At 51.4% G+C, this 8,032-nt stretch overlaps 3 long non-coding RNA genes across 3 annotated transcripts; all 3 read left to right on the forward strand.

Moving 5' to 3' along the window:
• Window positions 1–3,302: 3,302 nt before the first annotated feature.
• LOC148225654 (uncharacterized) lies at window positions 3,303–4,505 on the forward strand. Its single transcript, XR_015805238.1, has 3 exons — window positions 3,303–3,403; window positions 4,322–4,384; window positions 4,463–4,505. It is a non-coding gene; the product is annotated as an uncharacterized LOC148225654 (long non-coding RNA).
• A 460-nt stretch (window positions 4,506–4,965) lies between these two features.
• LOC148225655 (uncharacterized) lies at window positions 4,966–6,168 on the forward strand. Its single transcript, XR_015805255.1, has 3 exons — window positions 4,966–5,066; window positions 5,985–6,047; window positions 6,126–6,168. It is a non-coding gene; the product is annotated as an uncharacterized LOC148225655 (long non-coding RNA).
• A 460-nt stretch (window positions 6,169–6,628) lies between these two features.
• LOC148225656 (uncharacterized) lies at window positions 6,629–7,831 on the forward strand. Its single transcript, XR_015805286.1, has 3 exons — window positions 6,629–6,729; window positions 7,648–7,710; window positions 7,789–7,831. It is a non-coding gene; the product is annotated as an uncharacterized LOC148225656 (long non-coding RNA).
• The last annotated feature ends 201 nt before the right edge of the window (window positions 7,832–8,032 follow it).

Consider the following 8,032-nt stretch of genomic DNA (forward strand, 5'->3'; position numbering starts at 1 on the left):
CAGCCTGGTGAGAACATGAAATTGCAGAGGATGAGGTGGCCTCCCTTTACAACTGCCGTGGGTTCGCATCTTCGGACGTCGGAGCGATAAGTCAAGGGCTTCCGCCCACAGGGAGGATGAAAGTGGGATGTGGATTCGGGACTCTGCGGGAGGGATTTTTGAGCCAGCTTTGGAGATGGGGGTGTCCAAGATGTGTGCCCTTTGGCCATATAAAGGGTAAGTCCTGTAATGCTGACGTGCGCAGGGCAGAGCGGCCCTGGTGTCTGTCGTGTCATTTGTCTATCGTGCAGTGTGTGTCTTTAGTGTGTCTCGTGTGGCATGTACTTTGCCTTTGTCCTTCGAGGGGCTTATTGGGACCTCTAGCATCATTCTTAGCATCTGTATTCCCACCTTTCCTGTCCCTGCGCCGGTGCCATCAAACCTTTGAGTCGGGAGCTAGGACAGGCATCAGAATCTCATCTCTCTTTAGAAGCATCCAATCAGAAGTGTTTTACTGTCTTATTCTGAGCTGCCATTGACAGCTGTGCACTGCTGAGATCCATTTTTAGTGGAGTAGGACTTGCAGGAGTGTGAAGATAGGTAGTGGATTCTGAGCGTAGGGTTCTCGTGCATCCATCTTTGCCGTTCTTGGAATGAATCGTCCTGTTAGCGTCTTGTTCCTGCCGGCTTCTCTGAGCCTCATCAGGTCAGCGTCGCTCTCATCTCGACCGTGTCCTTCCTCGTTCTCTCCGTGCTTGCAGTCGCTCTTCTGAATGAGTTTTCTCTTGCTGTTGCGTCCCCTTGTTTGTCATCCCCTGTGTCAGAGGCGTTTGCGTGTCTGGCCTGGGATCGTTCTGCCCTGCTGCGCAGTGTGAGAGTGGGGGTAAAAGCATAAATGCTGGGGACTTGAAATTTGTAATGCAGAGTATATTTGGATTCTGGATGGTTTTCCTAGGTAGAAACAAGGCCTCTGGAGCTGTGCAGGGCTTTAACCTTTGTCATAACTTCCTTTCAGATGCAGATGGTTTAAATCAGAAGCAGAGCGCCCCATTGTGGGTGAGGGGGTTGCCCCAAGCAGGTCGGTGACTGTTTGTCCTCGCCGGGGAAGCATAAGTGGTGGCTGTGTTACAGCACTGTTCTTTCTCTTTATTTTTAGGAAGTGATGCTGGATATCAGCTGTCAGGTGGAAGTGGGCAAGGTGAGCAGTGACAGAAGCAGTTATTTGTGGTAAAGGTCTCAATTTCTGGTGCAAGTCTAAGCGTCCGTTACTGTTGGTGTGTTTTAGGCATTGCACTTTTATTAAGGTGAGACCCCTCCTCGCTAAGAAAAGTGGTTTTGCACTGTCCTGAGAACTCGGGAAGTATTCCAGGAGCCTGTGATGAAGCCTTGACCTTTTCCTGTTTGGAGATGCCATCCAGGTAACCTTCAGGAATAGGTAAGGAGCTGTGGTGAGTTGGGGAGGTAGGGTGGAGTAGTGTGGGCGCACTCAAGTTTGAGCAATGTCGCATCACCTTGTCCCCCCCCTCAGCCACGCATACCCTGTGATGACGGCGTCAGGCTCTGCGTGTGGCCGAAGCGTGTGGCCCGAGGGTGCGGGCATTGTCAGGAGATGGTGAGCATCAAAATTGTCGTGTTTAGGCCGATGGTGCTGCTGAGATCATGCATTGATTTCCTTTATTGCAACTGCCATCCATGACAGCAGCGCTTTGAGAGCGCAGAATTGCCAGAGGACGAGGCAGCCTACCTTCGCACCTGCTGTGGGTTCGCATCCCCACACGTCCGAGAGATAAGTGAAGGGCTTGCACGCACAGGGAGGATGGAAGTTGGATATGGGGTCAAGACCCTGCGGGAGGGATTTTTGAGTCATGTTTGGAGCCGAGGACGTCCAGGCTGTGTCCCCTTGGACCATTTCAGGTGTCGGTTTGAGGATGCCGAGGTGCACAGGGCAGAGCGGTCCTGGTGTTTGTTGTGTCACTTGTCTATCGTGCTCTGTGTATCTTTAGTGTGTCTCGTGTGGCATGTCTTTTCCCTTTGCCCTTCAAGGTTCTTTCTGGAAACTCTGGCGTCATTCTTGCCATCTCTGATTGCTTCCTTCCTCAGCCTGGCACCGGTACCCTCAAACCTTTGATTCAGGAGCTTGGACAGGCATCGTTATCTGATTGGATGCGTCTCAAGAGAGATGAGATGTCTTTTTTAAGGTCTTGTTCTCTGCGCTGCAGAGATCGATTTTCAGTGGAGTAGGACTTGCAGGAGTGTGAAGATAGGTAGAGGATTCTGAGCGTAGGGTTCTCGTGCATCCATCTTTGCCGTTCTTGGAATGAATCGTCCTGTTAGCGTCTTGTTCCTGCCGGCTTCTCTGAGCCTCATCAGGTCAGCGTCGCTCTCATCTCGACCGTGTCCTTCCTCGTTCTCTCCGTGCTTGCAGTCGCTCTTCTGAATGAGTTTTCTCTTGCTGTTGCGTCCCCTTGTTTGTCATCCCCTGTGTCAGAGGCGTTTGCGTGTCTGGCCTGGGATCGTTCTGCCCTGCTGCGCAGTGTGAGAGTGGGGGTAAAAGCATAAATGCTGGGGACTTGAAATTTGTAATGCAGAGTATATTTGGATTCTGGATGGTTTTCCTAGGTAGAAACAAGGCCTCTGGAGCTGTGCAGGGCTTTAACCTTTGTCATAACTTCCTTTCAGATGCAGATGGTTTAAATCAGAAGCAGAGCGCCCCATTGTGGGTGAGGGGGTTGCCCCAAGCAGGTCGGTGACTGTTTGTCCTCGCCGGGGAAGCATAAGTGGTGGCTGTGTTACAGCACTGTTCTTTCTCTTTATTTTTAGGAAGTGATGCTGGATATCAGGTGTCAGGTGGAAGTGGGCAAGGTGAGCAGTGACAGAAGCAGTTATTTGTGGTAAAGGTCTCAATTTCTGGTGCAAGTCTAAGCGTCCGTTACTGTTGGTGTGTTTTAGGCATTGCACTTTTATTAAGGTGAGACCCCTCCTCGCTAAGAAAAGTGGTTTTGCACTGTCCTGAGAACTCGGGAAGTATTCCAGGAGCCTGTGATGAAGCCTTGACCTTTTCCTGTTTGGAGATGCCATCCAGGTAACCTTCAGGAATAGGTAAGGAGCTGTGGTGAGTTGGGGAGGTAGGGTGGAGTAGTGTGGGCGCACTCAAGTTTGAGCAATGTCGCATCACCTTGTCCCCCCCTCAGCCACGCATACCCTGTGATGACGGCGTCAGGCTCTGCGTGTGGCCGAAGCGTGTGGCCCGAGGGTGCGGGCATTGTCAGGAGATGGTGAGCATCAAAATTGTCGTGTTTAGGCCGATGGTGCTGCTGAGATCATGCATTGATTTCCTTTATTGCAACTGCCATCCATGACAGCAGCGCTTTGAGAGCGCAGAATTGCCAGAGGACGAGGCAGCCTACCTTCGCACCTGCTGTGGGTTCGCATCCCCACACGTCCGAGAGATAAGTGAAGGGCTTGCACGCACAGGGAGGATGGAAGTTGGATATGGGGTCAAGACCCTGCGGGAGGGATTTTTGAGTCATGTTTGGAGCCGAGGACGTCCAGGCTGTGTCCCCTTGGACCATTTCAGGTGTCGGTTTGAGGATGCCGAGGTGCACAGGGCAGAGCGGTCCTGGTGTTTGTTGTGTCACTTGTCTATCGTGCTCTGTGTATCTTTAGTGTGTCTCGTGTGGCATGTCTTTTCCCTTTGCCCTTCAAGGTTCTTTCTGGAAACTCTGGCGTCATTCTTGCCATCTCTGATTGCTTCCTTCCTCAGCCTGGCACCGGTACCCTCAAACCTTTGATTCAGGAGCTTGGACAGGCATCGTTATCTGATTGGATGCGTCTCAAGAGAGATGAGATGTCTTTTTTAAGGTCTTGTTCTCTGCGCTGCAGAGATCGATTTTCAGTGGAGTAGGACTTGCAGGAGTGTGAAGATAGGTAGAGGATTCTGAGCGTAGGGTTCTCGTGCATCCATCTTTGCCGTTCTTGGAATGAATCGTCCTGTTAGCGTCTTGTTCCTGCCGGCTTCTCTGCGCCTCATCAGGTCAGCGTCGCTCTCATCTCGACCGTGTCCTTCCTCGTTCTCTCCGTGCTTGCAGTCGCTCTTCTGAATGAGTTTTCTCTTGCTGTTGCGTCCCCTTGTTTGTCATCCCCTGTGTCAGAGGCGTTTGCGTGTCTGGCCTGGGATCGTTCTGCCCTGCTGCGCAGTGTGAGAGTGGGGGTAAAAGCATAAATGCTGGGGACTTGAAATTTGTAATGCAGAGTATATTTGGATTCTGGATGGTTTTCCTAGGTAGAAACAAGGCCTCTGGAGCTGTGCAGGGCTTTAACCTTTGTCATAACTTCCTTTCAGATGCAGATGGTTTAAATCAGAAGCAGAGCGCCCCATTGTGGGTGAGGGGGTTGCCCCAAGCAGGTCGGTGACTGTTTGTCCTCGCCGGGGAAGCATAAGTGGTGGCTGTGTTACAGCACTGTTCTTTCTCTTTATTTTTAGGAAGTGATGCTGGATATCAGCTGTCAGGTGGAAGTGGGCAAGGTGAGCAGTGACAGAAGCAGTTATTTGTGGTAAAGGTCTCAATTTCTGGTGCAAGTCTAAGCGTCCGTTACTGTTGGTGTGTTTTAGGCATTGCACTTTTATTAAGGTGAGACCCCTCCTCGCTAAGAAAAGTGGTTTTGCACTGTCCTGAGAACTCGGGAAGTATTCCAGGAGCCTGTGATGAAGCCTTGACCTTTTCCTGTTTGGAGATGCCATCCAGGTAACCTTCAGGAATAGGTAAGGAGCTGTGGTGAGTTGGGGAGGTAGGGTGGAGTAGTGTGGGCGCACTCAAGTTTGAGCAATGTCGCATCACCTTGTCCCCCCCTCAGCCACGCATACCCTGTGATGACGGCGTCAGGCTCTGCGTGTGGCCGAAGCGTGTGGCCCGAGGGTGCGGGCATTGTCAGGAGATGGTGAGCATCAAAATTGTCGTGTTTAGGCCGATGGTGCTGCTGAGATCATGCATTGATTTCCTTTATTGCAACTGCCATCCATGACAGCAGCGCTTTGAGAGCGCAGAATTGCCAGAGGACGAGGCAGCCTACCTTCGCACCTGCTGTGGGTTCGCATCCCCACACGTCCGAGAGATAAGTGAAGGGCTTCCACGCACTGGGAGGATGGAAGTTGGATATGGGGTCAAGACCCTGCGGGAGGGATTTTTGAGTCATGTTTGGAGCCGAGGACGTCCAGGCTGTGTCCCCTTGGACCATTTCAGGTGTCGGTTTGAGGATGCCGAGGTGCACAGGGCAGAGCGGTCCTGGTGTTTGTTGTGTCACTTGTCTATCGTGCTCTGTGTATCTTTAGTGTGTCTCGTGTGGCATGTCTTTTCCCTTTGCCCTTCAAGGTTCTTTCTGGAAACTCTGGCGTCATTCTTGCCATCTCTGATTGCTTCCTTCCTCAGCCTGGCACCGGTACCCTCAAACCTTTGATTCAGGAGCTTGGACAGGCATCGTTATCTGATTGGATGCGTCTCAAGAGAGATGAGATGTCTTTTTTAAGGTCTTGTTCTCTGCGCTGCAGAGATCGATTTTCAGTGGAGTAGGACTTGCAGGAGTGTGAAGATAGGTAGAGGATTCTGAGCGTAGGGTTCTCGTGCATCCATCTTTGCCGTTCTTGGAATGAATCGTCCTGTTAGCGTCTTGTTCCTGCCGGCTTCTCTGCGCCTCATCAGGTCAGCGTCGCTCTCATCTCGACCGTGTCCTTCCTCGTTCTCTCCGTGCTTGCAGTCGCTCTTCTGAATGAGTTTTCTCTTGCTGTTGCGTCCCCTTGTTTGTCATCCCCTGTGTCAGAGGCGTTTGCGTGTCTGGCCTGGGATCGTTCTGCCCTGCTGCGCAGTGTGAGAGTGGGGGTAAAAGCATAAATGCTGGGGACTTGAAATTTGTAATGCAGAGTATATTTGGATTCTGGATGGTTTTCCTAGGTAGAAACAAGGCCTCTGGAGCTGTGCAGGGCTTTAACCTTTGTCATAACTTCCTTTCAGATGCAGATGGTTTAAATCAGAAGCAGAGCGCCCCATTGTGGGTGAGGGGGTTGCCCCAAGCAGGTCGGTGACTGTTTGTCCTCGCCGGGGAAGCATAAGTGGTGGCTGTGTTACAGCACTGTTCTTTCTCTTTATTTTTAGGAAGTGATGCTGGATATCAGCTGTCAGGTGGAAGTGGGCAAGGTGAGCAGTGACAGAAGCAGTTATTTGTGGTAAAGGTCTCAATTTCTGGTGCAAGTCTAAGCGTCCGTTACTGTTGGTGTGTTTTAGGCATTGCACTTTTATTAAGGTGAGACCCCTCCTCGCTAAGAAAAGTGGTTTTGCACTGTCGTGAGAACTCGGGAAGTATTCCAGGAGCCTGTGATGAAGCCTTGACCTTTTCCTGTTTGGAGATGCCATCCAGGTAACCTTCAGGAATAGGTAAGGAGCTGTGGTGAGTTGGGGAGGTAGGGTGGAGTAGTGTGGGCGCACTCAAGTTTGAGCAATGTCGCATCACCTTGTCCCCCCCTCAGCCACGCATACCCTGTGATGACGGCGTCAGGCTCTGCGTGTGGCCGAAGCGTGTGGCCCGAGGGTGCGGGCATTGTCAGGAGATGGTGAGCATCAAAATTGTCGTGTTTAGGCCGATGGTGCTGCTGAGATCATGCATTGATTTCCTTTATTGCAACTGCCATCCATGACAGCAGCGCTTTGAGAGCGCAGAATTGCCAGAGGACGAGGCAGCCTACCTTCGCACCTGCTGTGGGTTCGCATCCCCACACGTCCGAGAGATAAGTGAAGGGCTTGCACGCACAGGGAGGATGGAAGTTGGATATGGGGTCAAGACCCTGCGGGAGGGATTTTTGAGTCATGTTTGGAGCCGAGGACGTCCAGGCTGTGTCCCCTTGGACCATTTCAGGTGTCGGTTTGAGGATGCCGAGGTGCACAGGGCAGAGCGGTCCTGGTGTTTGTTGTGTCACTTGTCTATCGTGCTCTGTGTATCTTTAGTGTGTCTCGTGTGGCATGTCTTTTCCCTTTGCCCTTCAAGGTTCTTTCTGGAAACTCTGGCGTCATTCTTGCCATCTCTGATTGCTTCCTTCCTCAGCCTGGCACCGGTACCCTCAAACCTTTGATTCAGGAGCTTGGACAGGCATCGTTATCTGATTGGATGCGTCTCAAGAGAGATGAGATGTCTTTTTTAAGGTCTTGTTCTCTGCGCTGCAGAGATCGATTTTCAGTGGAGTAGGACTTGCAGGAGTGTGAAGATAGGTAGAGGATTCTGAGCGTAGGGTTCTCGTGCATCCATCTTTGCCGTTCTTGGAATGAATCGTCCTGTTAGCGTCTTGTTCCTGCCGGCTTCTCTGCGCCTCATCAGGTCAGCGTCGCTCTCATCTCGACCGTGTCCTTCCTCGTTCTCTCCGTGCTTGCAGTCGCTCTTCTGAATGAGTTTTCTCTTGCTGTTGCGTCCCCTTGTTTGTCATCCCCTGTGTCAGAGGCGTTTGCGTGTCTGGCCTGGGATCGTTCTGCCCTGCTGCGCAGTGTGAGAGTGGGGGTAAAAGCATAAATGCTGGGGACTTGAAATTTGTAATGCAGAGTATATTTGGATTCTGGATGGTTTTCCTAGGTAGAAACAAGGCCTCTGGAGCTGTGCAGGGCTTTAACCTTTGTCATAACTTCCTTTCAGATGCAGATGGTTTAAATCAGAAGCAGAGCGCCCCATTGTGGGTGAGGGGGTTGCCCCAAGCAGGTCGGTGACTGTTTGTCCTCGCCGGGGAAGCATAAGTGGTGGCTGTGTTACAGCACTGTTCTTTCTCTTTATTTTTAGGAAGTGATGCTGGATATCAGCTGTCAGGTGGAAGTGGGCAAGGTGAGCAGTGACAGAAGCAGTTATTTGTGGTAAAGGTCTCAATTTCTGGTGCAAGTCTAAGCGTCCGTTACTGTTGGTGTGTTTTAGGCATTGCACTTTTATTAAGGTGAGACCCCTCCTCGCTAAGAAAAGTGGTTTTGCACTGTCCTGAGAACTCGGGAAGTATTCCAGGAGCCTGTGATGAAGCCTTGACCTTTTCCTG

Source organism: Sturnus vulgaris, chromosome 1, assembly GCF_052056855.1.
Source record: "Sturnus vulgaris isolate bStuVul1 chromosome 1, bStuVul1.hap1, whole genome shotgun sequence".
NCBI classification, from domain to species: Eukaryota; Metazoa; Chordata; class Aves; order Passeriformes; family Sturnidae; genus Sturnus; species Sturnus vulgaris.